Source organism: Phyllopteryx taeniolatus, chromosome 3, assembly GCF_024500385.1.
Source record: "Phyllopteryx taeniolatus isolate TA_2022b chromosome 3, UOR_Ptae_1.2, whole genome shotgun sequence".
NCBI lineage: Eukaryota > Metazoa > Chordata > Actinopteri > Syngnathiformes > Syngnathidae > Phyllopteryx > Phyllopteryx taeniolatus.
In genome coordinates this window covers 10006509-10024678 of record NC_084504.1, presented here as the reverse complement: position 1 = coordinate 10024678, position 18170 = coordinate 10006509, and the positions used below count along the sequence as shown (strand labels likewise).

Here is an 18170-nt window from a genome sequence, read left to right as displayed (position 1 = left end):
GGAGGTGATTTCTTTTTTCCTCAAGTTTGTCTGAAATCCTAATTCATGCCATCTCTGAACAGAAGTAATGAGAAAGGGGAAACTGGATTTGAACCAGAGACCTCTTGATCTGCAGTCAAATGCTCTACCACTGAGCTATACCCTCATGACACAGTATCAGCTCTCCGGTCTGTAGAGTATTTTATATAGAGTTCACTGGCTTTCAGCGCAGTTCCTCTCTGGAGTAGTTGGAGTGCATCTGGTTCCAGTTGTGAAAATTATGTTTGAGTCATGTCAGGATCGAGATAAGTGTTGTCCCTCCTAGCTCCAATGTTTTTTTTTTTGTTTTTTTTTACCCCAGATCATTTTAGCGGACATTCAGACCGTGGGTGTGATGTTTAATGCCTGACACTCACTTCTCCCACAGACCCGCTTCAGAAACCTACCACTGTACTTGCAACCTGGACAAAATTATTGAATCGTGAACTCTGTGGTGTAAAGGTAGCTTGTCTGACGCAAGATTGTGTGAAGAAGGGACATGGATTCTGGAATCAAAACAGATCTCTTGATTAACACCAGAATTCCAAAAAAATGACGCTGATGTGATTTGAACACATAACCTTCTGATCTGGAGTCAGACGCGCTACCGTTGAGCCACAGAGTCTGTGGAAAGAGGTTCCTGTAGAGGTGTAGGTGCAGTAGTAGGGTTCCGAAACAGCCTGGCAAACTGCAGGTCACTGACTGATGCCCTATCACTGCATCAGTTTGAGACAAAGCTAAGCTTGACAAGTCAGCAGTGGACAATTTTCTCTCATCTGGGAGGGGATTTCTTTTTTACTCAAGTTTGTCTGAAATCCTAATTCATGCCAGCTCTGAACAGAAGTGAGGAGAAGGGGGCATCTGGATTTGAACCAGAGACCTCTTGATCTGCAGTCAAATGCTCTACCACTGAGCTATACCCCCATGACACAGTATCAGCTCTTCGGTCTGTAGAGTATTTTATATAGAGTTCACTGGCTTTCAACGCAGTTACTCTCTGGAGTAGTTGGAGTGCATCTGGTTCCAGTTGTGAAAATTATGTTTGAGTCATGTCAGGATCGAGATAAATGTTGTCCCTACTTGCTCCAATGTTTTTCTTTTTTTTTTTTTTTTTACGCCAGATAATTTCAGCGGACATTCAGACCGTGGGTGTGAAGTTAAATGCCTGACACTCACTTCTCCCACAGACCCGCTTCAGAAACCTACCACTGTGCTTGCTACCTGGACAAAATTGCTGAATTGTGAACTCTGTGGTGAAAAGGTAGCTTGTCTGATGCAAGATTGTGTGAAGAAGGGACATGGATTCTGGAATCAAACCAGATCTCTTGATTAACACCAGAATTCCAAAGAAATGACCCTGATGTGATTTGAGCACATAACCTTCTGATCTGGAGTCAGACGCGCTACCGTTGCGCCACAGAGTCTGTGGAAATAGGTTTCTGTTGAGGTGTAGGTGCAGTAGTAGGGTTCCCAATCAGCCTGGCAAACTGCAGGTCACTAACTGATGCCCTACCACTGCAACAGTTTGAGAAAAAACTAAGCAAATTCAAGCTTGACAAGTCAGCAGTGGACAATTTTCTCTCATCTGGGAAGGGATTTCTTTTTTACTCAAGTTTGTCTGAAATCCTAATTCATGCCATCTCTGAACAGAAGTGAGGAGAAGAGGGCATCTGGATTTGAACCAGAGACCTCTTGATCTGCAGTCAAATGCTCTACCACTGAGCTATACCCCCATGACACAGTATCAGCTCTTCGGTCTGTAGAGTATTTTATATAGAGTTCACTGGCGGTCAGCGCAGTTACTCTCTGGAGAAGTTGGAGTGCATCTGGTTCCAGTTGTGAAAATTATGTTTGAGTCATGTCAGGATCGAGATAAGTGTTGTCCCTACTCGCTCCAATGTTTTTTTTTTTTTTTACTCCAGATCATTTTAGCGGACATTCAGACCGTGGGTGTGAAGTTAAATGCCTGACACTTACTTCTCCCACAGACCCGCTTCAGAAACCTACCACTGTGCTTGCTACCTGGACAAAATTACTGAATTGTGAACTCTGTGGTGAAAAGGTAGCTTGTCTGATGCAAGATTGTGTGAAGAAGGGACATGGATTCTGGAATCAAACCAGATCTCTTGATTAACACCAGAATTCCAAAGAAATGACCCTGATGTGATTTGAACACATAACCTTCTGATCTGGAGTCAGACGCGCTACCATTGCGCCACAGAGTCTGTGGAAAGAGGTTTCTGTAGAGGTGTAGGTCCAGTAGTAGGGTTCCTAATCAGCCTGGGAAACTGCAGGTCACTGACTGATGCCCTATCACTGCATCAGTTTGAGACAAAACTAAGCTTGACAATTTAGCAGTGGACAATTTTCTCTCATCTGGGAGGTGAATTCTTTTTTACTCAAGTTTGTCTGAAATCCTAATTCATGCCATCTCTGAACAGAAGGCAGGAGAAGGGGGCATCTGGATTTGAACCAGAGACCTTTTGATCTGCAGTCAAATGCTCTACCACTGAGCTATACCCCCATGACACAGTATCAGCTCTTCGGTCTGTAGAGTATTTTATATAGAGTTCACTGGCTTTCAGCGCAGTTCCTCTCTGGAGTAGTTGGAGTGCATCTGGTTCCAGTTGTGAAAATTATGTTTGAGTCATGTCAGGATCGAGATAAGTGTTGTCCCTACTTGCTCCAATGTTTTTTTTTGTTTTTTTTTTACTCCAGATAATTTCAGCGGACATTCAGACCGTGGGTGTGAAGTTAAATGCCTGACACTTACTTCTCCCACAGACCTGCTTCAGAAACCTACCACTGTGCTTGCTACCTGGACAAAATTACTGAATTGTGAACTCTGTGGTGAAAAGGTAGCTTGTCTGATGCAAGATTGTGTGAAGAAGGGACATGGATTCTGGAATCAAACCAGATCTCTTGATTAACACCAGAATTCCAAAGAAATTACCCTGATGTGATGTGAACACATAACCTTCTGATCTGGAGTCAGCCGCGCTACCGTTGCGCCACAGAGTCTGTGGAAAGAGGTTTCTGTAGAGGTGTAGGTGCAGTAGTAGGGTTCCTAATCAGCCTGGTAAACTGCAGGTCACTGACTGATGCCCTGTCACTGCATCAGTTTGAGACAAAACTAAGCTTGACAAGTAAGCAGTGGACAATTTTCTCACAGCTGGGAGGTGATTTCTTTTTTCCTCAAGTTTGTCTGAAATCCTAATTCATGCCATCTCTGAACAGAAGTAATGAGAAGGGGGAATCTGGATTTGAACCAGAGACCTCTTGATCTGCAGTCAAATGCTCTACCACTGAGCTATACCCTCATTACACAGTATCAGCTCTCCGGTCTGTAGAGTATTTTATATAGAGTTCACTGGCTTTCAGCGCAGTTCCTCTCTGGAGTAGTTGGAGTGCATCTGGTTCCAGTTGTGAAAATTATGTTTGAGTCATGTCAGGATCGAGATAAGTGTTGTCCCTCCTAGCTCCAATGTTTTTTTTTTGTTTTTTTTTACCCCAGATCATTTTAGCGGACATTCAGACCGTGGGTGTGACGTTTAATGCCTGACACTCACTTCTCCCACAGACCCGCTTCAGAAACCTACCACTGTACTTGCAACCTGGACACAATTATTGAATCGTGAACTCTGTGGTGTAAAGGTAGCTTGTCTGACGCAAGATTGTGTGAAGAAGGGACATGGATTCTGGAATCAAAACAGATCTCTTGATTAACACCAGAATTCCAAAAAAAGGACCCTGATGTGATTTGAACACATAACCTTCTGATCTGGAGTCAGACGCGCTACCGTTGAGCCACAGAGTCTGTGGAAAGAGGTTCCTGTAGAGGTGTAGGTGCAGTAGTAGGGTTCCGAAACAGCCTGGCAAACTGCAGGTCACTGACCGATGCCCTATCACTGTATCAGTTTGAGACAAAACTAAGCTTGACAAGTCAGCAGTGGACAATTTTCTCACAGCTGGGAGGTGATTTCTTTTTTCCTCAAGTTTGTCTGAAATCCTAATTCATTCCATCTCTGAACAGAAGTGAGGAGAAGGGGGCATCTGGATTTGAACCAGAGACCTCTTGATCTGCAGTCAAATGCTCTACTACTGAGCTATACCCCCATGACACAGTATCAGCTGTTCGGTCTGTAGAGTATTTTATATAGAGTTCACTGGCGGTCAGCGCAGTTACTCTCTGGAGAAGTTGGAGTGCATCTGGTTCCAGTTGTGAAAATTATGTTTGAGTCATGTCAGGATCGAGATAAGTGTTGTCCCTACTCGCTCCAATGTTTTTTGTTTTTTTTTACTCCAGATCATTTTAGCGGACATTCAGACGGTGGGTGTGATTTTTAATGCCTGACACTCACTTCTCCCACAGACCCGCTTCAGAAACCTACCACTGTGCTTGCAACCTGGACAAAATTATTGAATCGTGAACTCTGTGGTGCAAAGTTTCCTTGTCTGACGCAAGATTGTGTGAAGAAGGGACATGGATTCTGGAATCAAACCAGATCTCTTGATTAACACCAGAATTCCAAAGAAATGACCCTGATTTGATTTGAACACATAACCTTCTGATCTGGAGTCAGACGCGCTACCGTTGCGCCACAGAGTCTGTGGAAAGAGGTTTCTGTAGAGGTGTAGGTGCAGTAGTAGGGTTCCTAATCAGCCTGGTAAACTGCAGGTCACTGACGGATGCCCTATCACTGCATCAGTTTGAGACAAAACTAAGCTTGACAAGTAAGCAGTGGACAATTTTCTCACAGCTGGGAGGTGATTTCTTTTTTCCTCAAGTTTGTCTGAAATCCTAATTCATGCCATCTCTGAACAGAAGTCAGGAGAAGGGGGCATCTGGATTTGAACCAGAGACCTCTTGATCTGCGGTCAAATGCTCTACCACTGAGCTATACCCCCATGACACAGTATCAGCTCTACGGTCTGTAGAGTATTTTATATAGAGTTCACTGGCTTTCAGCGCAGTTCCTCTCTGGAGTAGTTGGAGTGCATCTGGTTCCAGTTGTGAAAATTATGTTTGAGTCATGTCAGGATCGAGATAAGTGTTGTCCCTACTTGCTCCAATGTTTTTTTTTTGTTTTTTTTTACTCCAGATAATTTCAGCGGACATTCAGACCGTGGGTGTGAAGTTAAATGCCTGACACTCACTTCTCCCACAGACCCGCTTCAGAAACCTACCACTGTGCTTGCTACCTGGACAAAATTACTGAATTGTGAACTCTGTGGTGAAAAGGTAGCTTGTCTGATGCAAGATTGTGTGAAGAAGGGACAGGGATTCTGGAATCAAACCAGATCTCTTGATTAACACCAGAATTCCAAAGAAATGACCCTGATGTGATTTGAACACATAACCTTCTGATCTGGAGTCAGACACGCTACCGTTGCGCCACAGAGTCTGTGGAAAGAGGTTTCTGTAGAGGTGTAGGTGCAGTAGTAGGGTTCCTAATCAGCCTGGTAAACTGCAGGTCACTGACGGATGCCCAATCACTGCATCAGTTTGAGACAAAACTAAGCTTGACAAGTAAGCAGTGGACAATTTTCTCACAGCTGGGAGGGGATTTCTTTTTTTCTCAAGTTTGTCTGAAATCCTCATTCATGCCATCTCTGAACAGAAGTAATGAGAAGGGGGAATCTGGATTTGAACCAGAGACCTCTTGATCTGCAGTCAAATGCTCTACCACTGAGCTATACCCTCATGACACAGTATCAGCTCTCCGGTCTGTAGAGTATTTTATATAGAGTTCACTGGCTCAGCGCAGTTCCTCTCTGGAGTAGTTGGAGTGCATCTGGTTCCAGTTGTGAAAATTATGTTTGAGTCATGTCAGGATCGAGATAAGTTTTGTCCCTCCTAGCTCCAATGTTTTTTTTTTTTTTTACCCCAGATCATTTTAGCGGAAAATTCAGACCGTGGGTGTGAAGTTTAATGCCTGACACTCACTTCTCCCACAGACCCGCTTCAGAAACCGACCACTGTACTTGCAACCTGGACAAAATTATTGAATCGTGAACTCTGTGGTGTAAAGATAGCTTGTCTGACGCAAGATTGTGTGAAGAAGGGACATGGATTCTGGAATCAAAACAGATCTCTTGATTAACACCAGAATTCCAAAAAAACGACCCTGATGTGATTTGAACACATAACCTTCTGATCTGGAGTCAGACGCGCTACCGTTGAGCCACAGAGTCTGTGGAAAGAGGTTTCTGTAGAGGTGTAGGTGCACTAGTAGGGTTCCTAAGCCTGGTAAACTGCAGGTCACTGACTGATGCCCTATCACTGCATCAGTTTGAGACAAAACTAAGCTTGACAAGTAAGCAGTGGACAATTTTCTCACAGCTGGGAGGTGATTTCTTTTTTCCTGAAGTTTGTCTGAAATCCTAATTCATGCCATCTCTGAACAGAAGTCAGGAGAAGGGGGCATCTGGATTTGAACCAGAGACCTCTTGATCTGCAGTCAAATGCTCTACCACTGAGCTATACCCCCATGACACAGTATCAGCTCTTCGGTCTGTAGAGTATTTTATATAGAGTTCACTGGCTTTCAGCGCAGTTACTCTCTGGAGTAGTTGGAGTGCATCTGGTTCCAGTTGTGAAAATTATGTTTGAGTCATGTCAGGATTGAGATAAGTGTTGTCCCTCCTAGCTCCAATGTTGTTGTTTTTTTACCCCAGATCATTTTAGCGGACATTCAGACCGTGGGTGTGAAGTTTAATGCCTGACACTCACTTCTCCCACAGACCCGCTTCAGAAACCTACCACTGTACTTGCAACCTGGACAAAATTATTGAATCGTGAACTCTGTGGTGTAAAGGTAGCTTGTCTGACGCAAGATTGTGTGAAGAAGGGACATGGATTCTGGAATCAAAACAGATCTCTTGATTAACACCAGAATTCCAAAAAAATGACCCTGATGTGATTTGAACACATAACCTTCTGATCTGGAGTCAGACGCGCTACCGTTGCGTCACAGAGTCTGTGGAATGAGGTTTCTGTAGAGGTGTAGGTGCAGTAGTAGGGTTCCTAATCAGCCTGGTAAACTGCAGGTCACTGACGGATGCCCTATCACTGCATCAGTTTGAGACAAAACTAAGCTTGACAAGTAAGCAGTGGACAATTTTCTCACAGCTGGGAGGTGATTTCTTTTTTCCTCAAGTTTGTCTGAAATACTAATACATGCCATCTCTGAACAGAAGTCAGGAGAAGGGGGCATCTGGATTTGAACCAGAGACCTCTTGATCTGCAGTCAAATGCTCTACCACTGAGCTATACCCCCATGACACAGGATCAGCTCTTCGGTCTGTAGAGTATTTTATATAGAGTTCACTGGCTTTCAGCGCAGTTCCTCTCTGGAGTAGTTGGAGTGCATCTGGTTCCAGTTGTGAAAATTATGTTTGAGTCATGTCAGGATCGAGATAAGTGTTGTCCCTCCTAGCTCCAATGTTTTTTTTTTTTTTACCCCAGATCATTTTAGCGGACATTCAGACCGTGGGTGTGAAGTTTAATGCCTGACACTCACTTCTCCCACAGACCCGCTTCAGAAACCTACCACTGTACTTGCAACCTGGACAAAATTATTGAATCGTGAACTCTGTGGTGTAAAGGTAGCTTGTCTGACGCAAGATTGTGTGAAGAAGGGACATGGATTCTGGAATCAAAACAGATCTCTTGATTAACACCAGAATTCCAAAAAAATGACCCTGATGTGATTTGAATACATAACCTTCTGATCTGGAGTCAGACGCGCTACCGTTGCGCCACAGAGTCTGTGGAAAGAGGTTTCTGTAGAGGTGTAGGTGCAGTAGTAGGGTTCCTAATCAGCCTGGTAAACTGGAGGTCACTGACGGATGCCCTATCACTGCATCAGTTTGAGACAAAACTAAGCTTGACAAGTAAGCAGTGGACAATTTTCTCACAGCTGGGAGGTGATTTCTTTTTTCCTCAAGTTTGTCTGAAATCCTAATTCATGCCATCTCTGAACAGAAGGCAGGAGAAGGGGGCATCTGGATTTGAACCAGAGACCTCTTGATCTGCAGTCAAATGCTCTACCACTGAGCTATACCCCCATGACACAGGATCAGCTCTTCGGTCTGTAGAGTATTTTATATAGAGTTCACTGGCTTTCAGCGCAGTTCCTCTCTGGAGTAGTTGGAGTGCATCTGGTTCCAGTTGTGAAAATTATGTTTGAGTCATGTCAGGATCGAGATAAGTGTTGTCCCTCCTAGCTCCAATGTTTTTTTTATTTACCCCAGATCATTTTAGCGGAAAATTCAGACCGTGGGTGTGAAGTTTAATGCCTGACACTCACTTCTCCCACAGACCCGCTTCAGAAACCTACCACTGTGCTTGCTACCTGGACAAAATTGCTGAATTGTGAACTCTGTGGTGAAAAGGTAGCTTGTCTGATGCAAGATTGTGTGAAGAAGGGACATGGATTCTGGAATCAAACCAGATCTCTTGATTAACACCAGAATTCCAAAGAAATGACCCTGATGTGATTTGAACACATAACCTTCTGATCTGGAGTCAGACTCGCTACCGTTGCGCCACAGAGTCTGTGGAAATAGGTTTCTGTGGATGTGTAGGTGCAGTAGTAGGGTTCCCAATCAGCCCGGCAAACTGCAGGTCACTAACTGATTCCCTACCACTGCAACAGTTTGAGAAAAAACTAAGCAAATTCAAGCTTGACAAGTCAGCAGTGGACAATTTTCTCACATCTGGGAGGTGATTTCTTTTTTCCTCAAGTTTGTCTGAAATCCTAATTCATGCCATCTCTGAACAGAAGTAATGAGAAGGGGGAAACTGGATTTGAACCAGAGACCTCTTGATCTGCAGTCAAATGCTCTACCACTGAGCTATACCCTCATGACACAGTATCAGCTCTCCGGTCTGTAGAGTATTTTATATAGAGTTCACTGGCGGTCAGCGCAGTTACTCTCTGGAGAAGTTGGAGTGCATCTGGTTCCAGTTGTGAAAATTATGTTTGAGTCATGTCAGGATCGAGATAAGTGTTGTCCCTACTCGCTCCAATGTTTTTTTTTTTTTTTTTACTCCAGATCATTTTAGCGGACATTCAGACCGTGGGTGTGATGTTTAATGCCTGACACTCACTTCTCCCACAGACCCGCTTCAGAAACCTACCACTGTACTTGCAACCTGGACAAAATTATTGAATCGTGAACTCTGTGGTGTAAAGGTAGCTTGTCTGACGCAAGATTGTGTGAAGAAGGGACATGGATTCTGGAATCAAAACAGATCTCTTGATTAACACCAGAATTCCAAAAAAATGACGCTGATGTGATTTGAACACATAACCTTCTGATCTGGAGTCAGACGCGCTACCGTTGAGCCACAGAGTCTGTGGAAAGAGGTTCCTGTAGAGGTGTAGGTGCAGTAGTAGGGTTCCGAAACAGCCTGGCAAACTGCAGGTCACTGACTGATGCCCTATCACTGCATCAGTTTGAGACAAAGCTAAGCTTGACAAGTCAGCAGTGGACAATTTTCTCTCATCTGGGAGGGGATTTCTTTTTTACTCAAGTTTGTCTGAAATCCTAATTCATGCCAGCTCTGAACAGAAGTGAGGAGAAGGGGGCATCTGGATTTGAACCAGAGACCTCTTGATCTGCAGTCAAATGCTCTACCACTGAGCTATACCCCCATGACACAGTATCAGCTCTTCGGTCTGTAGAGTATTTTATATAGAGTTCACTGGCTTTCAACGCAGTTACTCTCTGGAGTAGTTGGAGTGCATCTGGTTCCAGTTGTGAAAATTATGTTTGAGTCATGTCAGGATCGAGATAAATGTTGTCCCTACTTGCTCCAATGTTTTTCTTTTTTTTTTTTTTTTTACGCCAGATAATTTCAGCGGACATTCAGACCGTGGGTGTGAAGTTAAATGCCTGACACTCACTTCTCCCACAGACCCGCTTCAGAAACCTACCACTGTGCTTGCTACCTGGACAAAATTGCTGAATTGTGAACTCTGTGGTGAAAAGGTAGCTTGTCTGATGCAAGATTGTGTGAAGAAGGGACATGGATTCTGGAATCAAACCAGATCTCTTGATTAACACCAGAATTCCAAAGAAATGACCCTGATGTGATTTGAGCACATAACCTTCTGATCTGGAGTCAGACGCGCTACCGTTGCGCCACAGAGTCTGTGGAAATAGGTTTCTGTTGAGGTGTAGGTGCAGTAGTAGGGTTCCCAATCAGCCTGGCAAACTGCAGGTCACTAACTGATGCCCTACCACTGCAACAGTTTGAGAAAAAACTAAGCAAATTCAAGCTTGACAAGTCAGCAGTGGACAATTTTCTCACATCTGGGAGGTGATTTCTTTTTTCCTCAAGTTTTTCTGAAATCCTAATTCATGCCATCTCTGAACAGAAGTAATGAGAAGGGGGAAACTGGATTTGAACCAGAGATCTGATAGTAGGGTTCCTAATCAGCCTGGTAAACTGCAGGTCACTGACGGATGCCCTATCACTGCATCAGTTTGAGACAAAACTAAGCTTGACAAGTAAGCAGTGGACAATTTTCTCACAGCTGGGAGGTGATTTCTTTTTTCCTCAAGTTTGTCTGAAATCCTAATTCATGCCATCTCTGAACAGAAGTCAGGAGAAGGGGGCATCTGGATTTGAACCAGAGATCTGCAGTCAAATGCTCTACCACTGAGCTATTCCCCCATGACACAGTATCAGCTCTACGGTCTGTAGAGTATTTTATATAGAGTTCACTGGCTTTCAGCGCAGTTCCTCTCTGGAGTAGTTGGAGTGCATCTGGTTCCAGTTGTGAAAATTATGTTTGAGTCATGTCAGGATCGAGATAAGTGTTGTCCCTACTTGCTCCAATGTTTTTTTGTTGTTTTTTTTTACTCCAGATAATTTCAGCGGACATTCAGACCGTGGGTGTGAAGTTAAATGCCTGACACTCACTTCTCCCACAGACCCGCTTCAGAAACCTACCACTGTGCTTGCTACCTGGACAAAATTACTGAATTGTGAACTCTGTGGTGAAAAGGTAGCTTGTCTGATGCAAGATTGTGTGAAGAAGGGACATGGATTCTGGAATCAAACCAGATCTCTTGATTAACACCAGAATTCCAAAGAAATTACCCTGATGTGCTGTGAACACATAACCTTCTGATCTGGAGTCAGACGCGCTACCGTTGCGCCACAGAGTCTGTGGAAAGAGGTTTCTGTAGAGGTGTAGGTGCAGTAGTAGGGTTCCTAATCAGCCTGGTAAACTGCAGGTCACTGACGGATGCCCTATCACTGCATCAGTTTGAGACAAAACTAAGCTTGACAAGTCAGCAGTGGACAATTTTCTCTCATCTGGGAAGGGATTTCTTTTTTACTCAAGTTTGTCTGAAATCCTAATTCATGCCATCTCTGAACAGAAGTGAGGAGAAGAGGGCATCTGGATTTGAACCAGAGACCTCTTGATCTGCAGTCAAATGCTCTACCACTGAGCTATACCCCCATGACACAGTATCAGCTCTTCGGTCTGTAGAGTATTTTATATAGAGTTCACTGGCGGTCAGCGCAGTTACTCTCTGGAGAAGTTGGAGTGCATCTGGTTCCAGTTGTGAAAATTATGTTTGAGTCATGTCAGGATCGAGATAAGTGTTGTCCCTACTCGCTCCAATGTTTTTTTTTTTTTTTACTCCAGATCATTTTAGCGGACATTCAGACCGTGGGTGTGAAGTTAAATGCCTGACACTTACTTCTCCCACAGACCCGCTTCAGAAACCTACCACTGTGCTTGCTACCTGGACAAAATTACTGAATTGTGAACTCTGTGGTGAAAAGGTAGCTTGTCTGATGCAAGATTGTGTGAAGAAGGGACATGGATTCTGGAATCAAACCAGATCTCTTGATTAACACCAGAATTCCAAAGAAATGACCCTGATGTGATTTGAACACATAACCTTCTGATCTGGAGTCAGACGCGCTACCATTGCGCCACAGAGTCTGTGGAAAGAGGTTTCTGTAGAGGTGTAGGTCCAGTAGTAGGGTTCCTAATCAGCCTGGGAAACTGCAGGTCACTGACTGATGCCCTATCACTGCATCAGTTTGAGACAAAACTAAGCTTGACAATTTAGCAGTGGACAATTTTCTCTCATCTGGGAGGTGAATTCTTTTTTACTCAAGTTTGTCTGAAATCCTAATTCATGCCATCTCTGAACAGAAGGCAGGAGAAGGGGGCATCTGGATTTGAACCAGAGACCTTTTGATCTGCAGTCAAATGCTCTACCACTGAGCTATACCCCCATGACACAGTATCAGCTCTTCGGTCTGTAGAGTATTTTATATAGAGTTCACTGGCTTTCAGCGCAGTTCCTCTCTGGAGTAGTTGGAGTGCATCTGGTTCCAGTTGTGAAAATTATGTTTGAGTCATGTCAGGATCGAGATAAGTGTTGTCCCTACTTGCTCCAATGTTTTTTTTTGTTTTTTTTTTACTCCAGATAATTTCAGCGGACATTCAGACCGTGGGTGTGAAGTTAAATGCCTGACACTTACTTCTCCCACAGACCTGCTTCAGAAACCTACCACTGTGCTTGCTACCTGGACAAAATTACTGAATTGTGAACTCTGTGGTGAAAAGGTAGCTTGTCTGATGCAAGATTGTGTGAAGAAGGGACATGGATTCTGGAATCAAACCAGATCTCTTGATTAACACCAGAATTCCAAAGAAATTACCCTGATGTGATGTGAACACATAACCTTCTGATCTGGAGTCAGCCGCGCTACCGTTGCGCCACAGAGTCTGTGGAAAGAGGTTTCTGTAGAGGTGTAGGTGCAGTAGTAGGGTTCCTAATCAGCCTGGTAAACTGCAGGTCACTGACTGATGCCCTGTCACTGCATCAGTTTGAGACAAAACTAAGCTTGACAAGTAAGCAGTGGACAATTTTCTCACAGCTGGGAGGTGATTTCTTTTTTCCTCAAGTTTGTCTGAAATCCTAATTCATGCCATCTCTGAACAGAAGTAATGAGAAGGGGGAATCTGGATTTGAACCAGAGACCTCTTGATCTGCAGTCAAATGCTCTACCACTGAGCTATACCCTCATTACACAGTATCAGCTCTCCGGTCTGTAGAGTATTTTATATAGAGTTCACTGGCTTTCAGCGCAGTTCCTCTCTGGAGTAGTTGGAGTGCATCTGGTTCCAGTTGTGAAAATTATGTTTGAGTCATGTCAGGATCGAGATAAGTGTTGTCCCTCCTAGCTCCAATGTTTTTTTTTTGTTTTTTTTTACCCCAGATCATTTTAGCGGACATTCAGACCGTGGGTGTGACGTTTAATGCCTGACACTCACTTCTCCCACAGACCCGCTTCAGAAACCTACCACTGTACTTGCAACCTGGACACAATTATTGAATCGTGAACTCTGTGGTGTAAAGGTAGCTTGTCTGACGCAAGATTGTGTGAAGAAGGGACATGGATTCTGGAATCAAAACAGATCTCTTGATTAACACCAGAATTCCAAAAAAAGGACCCTGATGTGATTTGAACACATAACCTTCTGATCTGGAGTCAGACGCGCTACCGTTGAGCCACAGAGTCTGTGGAAAGAGGTTCCTGTAGAGGTGTAGGTGCAGTAGTAGGGTTCCGAAACAGCCTGGCAAACTGCAGGTCACTGACCGATGCCCTATCACTGTATCAGTTTGAGACAAAACTAAGCTTGACAAGTCAGCAGTGGACAATTTTCTCACAGCTGGGAGGTGATTTCTTTTTTCCTCAAGTTTGTCTGAAATCCTAATTCATTCCATCTCTGAACAGAAGTGAGGAGAAGGGGGCATCTGGATTTGAACCAGAGACCTCTTGATCTGCAGTCAAATGCTCTACTACTGAGCTATACCCCCATGACACAGTATCAGCTGTTCGGTCTGTAGAGTATTTTATATAGAGTTCACTGGCTTCAGCGCAGTTCCTCTCTGGAGTAGTTGGAGTGCATCTGGTTCCAGTTGTGAAAATTATGTTTGAGTCATGTCAGGATCGAGATAAGTTTTGTCCCTCCTAGCTCCAATGTTTTTTTTTTTTTTTACCCCAGATCATTTTAGCGGAAAATTCAGACCGTGGGTGTGAAGTTTAATGCCTGACACTCACTTCTCCCACAGACCCGCTTCAGAAACCGACCACTGTACTTGCAACCTGGACAAAATTATTGAATCGTGAACTCTGTGGTGTAAAGATAGCTTGTCTGACGCAAGATTGTGTGAAGAAGGGACATGGATTCTGGAATCAAAACAGATCTCTTGATTAACACCAGAATTCCAAAAAAACGACCCTGATGTGATTTGAACACATAACCTTCTGATCTGGAGTCAGACGCGCTACCGTTGAGCCACAGAGTCTGTGGAAAGAGGTTTCTGTAGAGGTGTAGGTGCACTAGTAGGGTTCCTAAGCCTGGTAAACTGCAGGTCACTGACTGATGCCCTATCACTGCATCAGTTTGAGACAAAACTAAGCTTGACAAGTAAGCAGTGGACAATTTTCTCACAGCTGGGAGGTGATTTCTTTTTTCCTGAAGTTTGTCTGAAATCCTAATTCATGCCATCTCTGAACAGAAGTCAGGAGAAGGGGGCATCTGGATTTGAACCAGAGACCTCTTGATCTGCAGTCAAATGCTCTACCACTGAGCTATACCCCCATGACACAGTATCAGCTCTTCGGTCTGTAGAGTATTTTATATAGAGTTCACTGGCTTTCAGCGCATTTACTCTCTGGAGTAGTTGGAGTGCATCTGGTTCCAGTTGTGAAAATTATGTTTGAGTCATGTCAGGATTGAGATAAGTGTTGTCCCTCCTAGCTCCAATGTTGTTTTTTTTTTACCCCAGATCATTTTAGCGGACATTCAGACCGTGGGTGTGAAGTTTAATGCCTGACACTCACTTCTCCCACAGACCCGCTTCAGAAACCTACCACTGTACTTGCAACCTGGACAAAATTATTGAATCGTGAACTCTGTGGTGTAAAGGTAGCTTGTCTGACGCAAGATTGTGTGAAGAAGGGACATGGATTCTGGAATCAAAACAGATCTCTTGATTAACACCAGAATTCCAAAAAAATGACCCTGATGTGATTTGAACACATAACCTTCTGATCTGGAGTCAGACGCGCTACCGTTGCGTCACAGAGTCTGTGGAATGAGGTTTCTGTAGAGGTGTAGGTGCAGTAGTAGGGTTCCTAATCAGCCTGGTAAACTGCAGGTCACTGACGGATGCCCTATCACTGCATCAGTTTGAGACAAAACTAAGCTTGACAAGTAAGCAGTGGACAATTTTCTCACAGCTGGGAGGTGATTTCTTTTTTCCTCAAGTTTGTCTGAAATACTAATACATGCCATCTCTGAACAGAAGTCAGGAGAAGGGGGCATCTGGATTTGAACCAGAGACCTCTTGATCTGCAGTCAAATGCTCTACCACTGAGCTATACCCCCATGACACAGGATCAGCTCTTCGGTCTGTAGAGTATTTTATATAGAGTTCACTGGCTTTCAGCGCAGTTCCTCTCTGGAGTAGTTGGAGTGCATCTGGTTCCAGTTGTGAAAATTATGTTTGAGTCATGTCAGGATCGAGATAAGTGTTGTCCCTCCTAGCTCCAATGTTTTTTTTTTTTTTACCCCAGATCATTTTAGCGGACATTCAGACCGTGGGTGTGAAGTTTAATGCCTGACACTCACTTCTCCCACAGACCCGCTTCAGAAACCTACCACTGTACTTGCAACCTGGACAAAATTATTGAATCGTGAACTCTGTGGTGTAAAGGTAGCTTGTCTGACGCAAGATTGTGTGAAGAAGGGACATGGATTCTGGAATCAAAACAGATCTCTTGATTAACACCAGAATTCCAAAAAAATGACCCTGATGTGATTTGAATACATAACCTTCTGATCTGGAGTCAGACGCGCTACCGTTGCGCCACAGAGTCTGTGGAAAGAGGTTTCTGTAGAGGTGTAGGTGCAGTAGTAGGGTTCCTAATCAGCCTGGTAAACTGGAGGTCACTGACGGATGCCCTATCACTGCATCAGTTTGAGACAAAACTAAGCTTGACAAGTAAGCAGTGGACAATTTTCTCACAGCTGGGAGGTGATTTCTTTTTTCCTCAAGTTTGTCTGAAATCCTAATTCATGCCATCTCTGAACAGAAGGCAGGAGAAGGGGGCATCTGGATTTGAACCAGAGACCTCTTGATCTGCAGTCAAATGCTCTACCACTGAGCTATACCCCCATGACACAGGATCAGCTCTTCGGTCTGTAGAGTATTTTATATAGAGTTCACTGGCTTTCAGCGCAGTTCCTCTCTGGAGTAGTTGGAGTGCATCTGGTTCCAGTTGTGAAAATTATGTTTGAGTCATGTCAGGATCGAGATAAGTGTTGTCCCTCCTAGCTCCAATGTTTTTTTTTTTTACCCCAGATCATTTTAGCGGAAAATTCAGACCGTGGGTGTGAAGTTTAATGCCTGACACTCACTTCTCCCACAGACCCGCTTCAGAAACCTACCACTGTGCTTGCTACCTGGACAAAATTGCTGAATTGTGAACTCTGTGGTGAAAAGGTAGCTTGTCTGATGCAAGATTGTGTGAAGAAGGGACATGGATTCTGGAATCAAACCAGATCTCTTGATTAACACCAGAATTCCAAAGAAATGACCCTGATGTGATTTGAACACATAACCTTCTGATCTGGAGTCAGACTCGCTACCGTTGCGCCACAGAGTCTGTGGAAATAGGTTTCTGTGGATGTGTAGGTGCAGTAGTAGGGTTCCCAATCAGCCCGGCAAACTGCAGGTCACTAACTGATTCCCTACCACTGCAACAGTTTGAGAAAAAACTAAGCAAATTCAAGCTTGACAAGTCAGCAGTGGACAATTTTCTCACATCTGGGAGGTGATTTCTTTTTTCCTCAAGTTTGTCTGAAATCCTAATTCATGCCATCTCTGAACAGAAGTAATGAGAAGGGGGAAACTGGATTTGAACCAGAGACCTCTTGATCTGCAGTCAAATGCTCTACCACTGAGCTATACCCTCATGACACAGTATCAGCTCTCCGGTCTGTAGAGTATTTTATATAGAGTTCACTGGCGGTCAGCGCAGTTACTCTCTGGAGAAGTTGGAGTGCATCTGGTTCCAGTTGTGAAAATTATGTTTGAGTCATGTCAGGATCGAGATAAGTGTTGTCCCTACTCGCTCCAATGTTTTTTTTTTTTTTTTTACTCCAGATCATTTTAGCAGACATTCAGACGGTGGGTGTGAATTTTGATGCCTGACACTCCCTTCTCCCACAGACCCGCTTCAGAAACCTACCACTGTGCTTGCAACCTGGACAAAATTATTGAATCGTGAACTCTGTGGTGCAAAGTTTCCTTGTCTGACGCAAGATTGTGTGAAGAAGGGACATGGATTCTGGAATCAAACCAGATCTCTTGATTAACACCAGAATTCCAAAGAAAAGACCCTGATGTGATTTGAACACATAACCTTCTGATCTGGAGTCAGACGCGCTACCGTTGCGCCACAGAGTCTGTGGAAAGAGGTTTCTGTAGAGGTGTAGGTGCAGTAGTAGGGTTCCTAATCAGCCTGGTAAACTGCAGGTCACTGACGGATGCCCTATCACTGCATCAGTTTGAGACAAAACTAAGCTTGACAAGTAAGCAGTGGACAATTTTCTCACAGCTGGGAGGTGATTTCTTTTTTCCTCAAGTTTGTCTGAAATCCTAATTCATTCCATCTCTGAACAGAAGTCAGGAGAAGGGGACATCTGGATTTGAACCAGAGACCTCTTGATCTGCAGTCAAATGCTCTACCACTGAGCTATACCCCCATGACACAGTATCAGCTCTACGGTCTGTAGAGTATTTTATATAGAGTTCACTGGCTTCAGCGCAGTTCCTCTCTGGAGTAGTTGGAGTGCATCTGGTTCCAGTTGTGAAAATTATGTTTGAGTCATGTCAGGATCGAGATAAGTGTTGTCCCTACTTGCTCCAATGTTTTTTTTTTTTTTTTTTTTTTACTCCAGATTATTTCAGCGGACATTCAGACCGTGGGTGTGAAGTTAAATGCCTGACACTCACTTCTCCCACAGACCCGCTTCAGAAACCTACCACTGTGCTTGCTACCTGGACAAAATTATTGAATCGTGAACTCTGTG

At 44.0% G+C, this 18170-nt stretch overlaps 41 non-coding genes across 41 annotated transcripts; all 41 read right to left on the bottom strand.

Annotated features, from left to right (window-relative positions):
• Nucleotides 1–68: 68 nt before the first annotated feature.
• Nucleotides 69–145, bottom strand: trnac-gca (transfer RNA cysteine (anticodon GCA)). Its single transcript has one exon. It is a non-coding gene; the product is annotated as a tRNA-Cys (tRNA).
• Nucleotides 146–571: 426 nt separating this feature from the next.
• On the bottom strand, nucleotides 572–643 carry trnaw-cca (transfer RNA tryptophan (anticodon CCA)). Its single transcript has one exon. It is a non-coding gene; the product is annotated as a tRNA-Trp (tRNA).
• Nucleotides 644–870: 227 nt separating this feature from the next.
• trnac-gca (transfer RNA cysteine (anticodon GCA)) lies at nucleotides 871–942 on the bottom strand. Its single transcript has one exon. It is a non-coding gene; the product is annotated as a tRNA-Cys (tRNA).
• Nucleotides 943–1370: 428 nt separating this feature from the next.
• On the bottom strand, nucleotides 1371–1442 carry trnaw-cca (transfer RNA tryptophan (anticodon CCA)). The gene has a single exon. It is a non-coding gene; the product is annotated as a tRNA-Trp (tRNA).
• Nucleotides 1443–1679: 237 nt separating this feature from the next.
• Nucleotides 1680–1751, bottom strand: trnac-gca (transfer RNA cysteine (anticodon GCA)). The gene has a single exon. It is a non-coding gene; the product is annotated as a tRNA-Cys (tRNA).
• Nucleotides 1752–2171: 420 nt separating this feature from the next.
• Nucleotides 2172–2243, bottom strand: trnaw-cca (transfer RNA tryptophan (anticodon CCA)). Its single transcript has one exon. It is a non-coding gene; the product is annotated as a tRNA-Trp (tRNA).
• A 227-nt stretch (nucleotides 2244–2470) lies between these two features.
• Nucleotides 2471–2542, bottom strand: trnac-gca (transfer RNA cysteine (anticodon GCA)). Its single transcript has one exon. It is a non-coding gene; the product is annotated as a tRNA-Cys (tRNA).
• Nucleotides 2543–3266: 724 nt separating this feature from the next.
• On the bottom strand, nucleotides 3267–3338 carry trnac-gca (transfer RNA cysteine (anticodon GCA)). The gene has a single exon. It is a non-coding gene; the product is annotated as a tRNA-Cys (tRNA).
• Nucleotides 3339–3763: 425 nt separating this feature from the next.
• trnaw-cca (transfer RNA tryptophan (anticodon CCA)) lies at nucleotides 3764–3835 on the bottom strand. The gene has a single exon. It is a non-coding gene; the product is annotated as a tRNA-Trp (tRNA).
• Nucleotides 3836–4062: 227 nt separating this feature from the next.
• On the bottom strand, nucleotides 4063–4134 carry trnac-gca (transfer RNA cysteine (anticodon GCA)). Its single transcript has one exon. It is a non-coding gene; the product is annotated as a tRNA-Cys (tRNA).
• A 421-nt stretch (nucleotides 4135–4555) lies between these two features.
• Nucleotides 4556–4627, bottom strand: trnaw-cca (transfer RNA tryptophan (anticodon CCA)). The gene has a single exon. It is a non-coding gene; the product is annotated as a tRNA-Trp (tRNA).
• Nucleotides 4628–4854: 227 nt separating this feature from the next.
• On the bottom strand, nucleotides 4855–4926 carry trnac-gca (transfer RNA cysteine (anticodon GCA)). The gene has a single exon. It is a non-coding gene; the product is annotated as a tRNA-Cys (tRNA).
• A 425-nt stretch (nucleotides 4927–5351) lies between these two features.
• trnaw-cca (transfer RNA tryptophan (anticodon CCA)) lies at nucleotides 5352–5423 on the bottom strand. The gene has a single exon. It is a non-coding gene; the product is annotated as a tRNA-Trp (tRNA).
• Nucleotides 5424–5650: 227 nt separating this feature from the next.
• On the bottom strand, nucleotides 5651–5722 carry trnac-gca (transfer RNA cysteine (anticodon GCA)). The gene has a single exon. It is a non-coding gene; the product is annotated as a tRNA-Cys (tRNA).
• Nucleotides 5723–6141: 419 nt separating this feature from the next.
• Nucleotides 6142–6213, bottom strand: trnaw-cca (transfer RNA tryptophan (anticodon CCA)). The gene has a single exon. It is a non-coding gene; the product is annotated as a tRNA-Trp (tRNA).
• A 224-nt stretch (nucleotides 6214–6437) lies between these two features.
• Nucleotides 6438–6509, bottom strand: trnac-gca (transfer RNA cysteine (anticodon GCA)). Its single transcript has one exon. It is a non-coding gene; the product is annotated as a tRNA-Cys (tRNA).
• Nucleotides 6510–6927: 418 nt separating this feature from the next.
• Nucleotides 6928–6999, bottom strand: trnaw-cca (transfer RNA tryptophan (anticodon CCA)). The gene has a single exon. It is a non-coding gene; the product is annotated as a tRNA-Trp (tRNA).
• Nucleotides 7000–7226: 227 nt separating this feature from the next.
• On the bottom strand, nucleotides 7227–7298 carry trnac-gca (transfer RNA cysteine (anticodon GCA)). Its single transcript has one exon. It is a non-coding gene; the product is annotated as a tRNA-Cys (tRNA).
• Nucleotides 7299–7717: 419 nt separating this feature from the next.
• Nucleotides 7718–7789, bottom strand: trnaw-cca (transfer RNA tryptophan (anticodon CCA)). Its single transcript has one exon. It is a non-coding gene; the product is annotated as a tRNA-Trp (tRNA).
• A 227-nt stretch (nucleotides 7790–8016) lies between these two features.
• trnac-gca (transfer RNA cysteine (anticodon GCA)) lies at nucleotides 8017–8088 on the bottom strand. The gene has a single exon. It is a non-coding gene; the product is annotated as a tRNA-Cys (tRNA).
• Nucleotides 8089–8506: 418 nt separating this feature from the next.
• trnaw-cca (transfer RNA tryptophan (anticodon CCA)) lies at nucleotides 8507–8578 on the bottom strand. Its single transcript has one exon. It is a non-coding gene; the product is annotated as a tRNA-Trp (tRNA).
• Nucleotides 8579–8815: 237 nt separating this feature from the next.
• trnac-gca (transfer RNA cysteine (anticodon GCA)) lies at nucleotides 8816–8887 on the bottom strand. Its single transcript has one exon. It is a non-coding gene; the product is annotated as a tRNA-Cys (tRNA).
• A 422-nt stretch (nucleotides 8888–9309) lies between these two features.
• Nucleotides 9310–9381, bottom strand: trnaw-cca (transfer RNA tryptophan (anticodon CCA)). The gene has a single exon. It is a non-coding gene; the product is annotated as a tRNA-Trp (tRNA).
• Nucleotides 9382–9608: 227 nt separating this feature from the next.
• Nucleotides 9609–9680, bottom strand: trnac-gca (transfer RNA cysteine (anticodon GCA)). The gene has a single exon. It is a non-coding gene; the product is annotated as a tRNA-Cys (tRNA).
• Nucleotides 9681–10108: 428 nt separating this feature from the next.
• Nucleotides 10109–10180, bottom strand: trnaw-cca (transfer RNA tryptophan (anticodon CCA)). The gene has a single exon. It is a non-coding gene; the product is annotated as a tRNA-Trp (tRNA).
• Nucleotides 10181–11429: 1249 nt separating this feature from the next.
• On the bottom strand, nucleotides 11430–11501 carry trnac-gca (transfer RNA cysteine (anticodon GCA)). The gene has a single exon. It is a non-coding gene; the product is annotated as a tRNA-Cys (tRNA).
• Nucleotides 11502–11921: 420 nt separating this feature from the next.
• Nucleotides 11922–11993, bottom strand: trnaw-cca (transfer RNA tryptophan (anticodon CCA)). The gene has a single exon. It is a non-coding gene; the product is annotated as a tRNA-Trp (tRNA).
• Nucleotides 11994–12220: 227 nt separating this feature from the next.
• trnac-gca (transfer RNA cysteine (anticodon GCA)) lies at nucleotides 12221–12292 on the bottom strand. Its single transcript has one exon. It is a non-coding gene; the product is annotated as a tRNA-Cys (tRNA).
• A 724-nt stretch (nucleotides 12293–13016) lies between these two features.
• Nucleotides 13017–13088, bottom strand: trnac-gca (transfer RNA cysteine (anticodon GCA)). The gene has a single exon. It is a non-coding gene; the product is annotated as a tRNA-Cys (tRNA).
• A 425-nt stretch (nucleotides 13089–13513) lies between these two features.
• On the bottom strand, nucleotides 13514–13585 carry trnaw-cca (transfer RNA tryptophan (anticodon CCA)). Its single transcript has one exon. It is a non-coding gene; the product is annotated as a tRNA-Trp (tRNA).
• A 227-nt stretch (nucleotides 13586–13812) lies between these two features.
• Nucleotides 13813–13884, bottom strand: trnac-gca (transfer RNA cysteine (anticodon GCA)). Its single transcript has one exon. It is a non-coding gene; the product is annotated as a tRNA-Cys (tRNA).
• Nucleotides 13885–14304: 420 nt separating this feature from the next.
• On the bottom strand, nucleotides 14305–14376 carry trnaw-cca (transfer RNA tryptophan (anticodon CCA)). Its single transcript has one exon. It is a non-coding gene; the product is annotated as a tRNA-Trp (tRNA).
• Nucleotides 14377–14600: 224 nt separating this feature from the next.
• Nucleotides 14601–14672, bottom strand: trnac-gca (transfer RNA cysteine (anticodon GCA)). Its single transcript has one exon. It is a non-coding gene; the product is annotated as a tRNA-Cys (tRNA).
• A 418-nt stretch (nucleotides 14673–15090) lies between these two features.
• On the bottom strand, nucleotides 15091–15162 carry trnaw-cca (transfer RNA tryptophan (anticodon CCA)). Its single transcript has one exon. It is a non-coding gene; the product is annotated as a tRNA-Trp (tRNA).
• A 227-nt stretch (nucleotides 15163–15389) lies between these two features.
• Nucleotides 15390–15461, bottom strand: trnac-gca (transfer RNA cysteine (anticodon GCA)). The gene has a single exon. It is a non-coding gene; the product is annotated as a tRNA-Cys (tRNA).
• A 419-nt stretch (nucleotides 15462–15880) lies between these two features.
• On the bottom strand, nucleotides 15881–15952 carry trnaw-cca (transfer RNA tryptophan (anticodon CCA)). Its single transcript has one exon. It is a non-coding gene; the product is annotated as a tRNA-Trp (tRNA).
• A 227-nt stretch (nucleotides 15953–16179) lies between these two features.
• Nucleotides 16180–16251, bottom strand: trnac-gca (transfer RNA cysteine (anticodon GCA)). Its single transcript has one exon. It is a non-coding gene; the product is annotated as a tRNA-Cys (tRNA).
• A 418-nt stretch (nucleotides 16252–16669) lies between these two features.
• trnaw-cca (transfer RNA tryptophan (anticodon CCA)) lies at nucleotides 16670–16741 on the bottom strand. Its single transcript has one exon. It is a non-coding gene; the product is annotated as a tRNA-Trp (tRNA).
• A 237-nt stretch (nucleotides 16742–16978) lies between these two features.
• Nucleotides 16979–17050, bottom strand: trnac-gca (transfer RNA cysteine (anticodon GCA)). The gene has a single exon. It is a non-coding gene; the product is annotated as a tRNA-Cys (tRNA).
• Nucleotides 17051–17472: 422 nt separating this feature from the next.
• On the bottom strand, nucleotides 17473–17544 carry trnaw-cca (transfer RNA tryptophan (anticodon CCA)). Its single transcript has one exon. It is a non-coding gene; the product is annotated as a tRNA-Trp (tRNA).
• Nucleotides 17545–17771: 227 nt separating this feature from the next.
• Nucleotides 17772–17843, bottom strand: trnac-gca (transfer RNA cysteine (anticodon GCA)). Its single transcript has one exon. It is a non-coding gene; the product is annotated as a tRNA-Cys (tRNA).
• Between the last annotated feature and the right edge of the window lie 327 nt (nucleotides 17844–18170).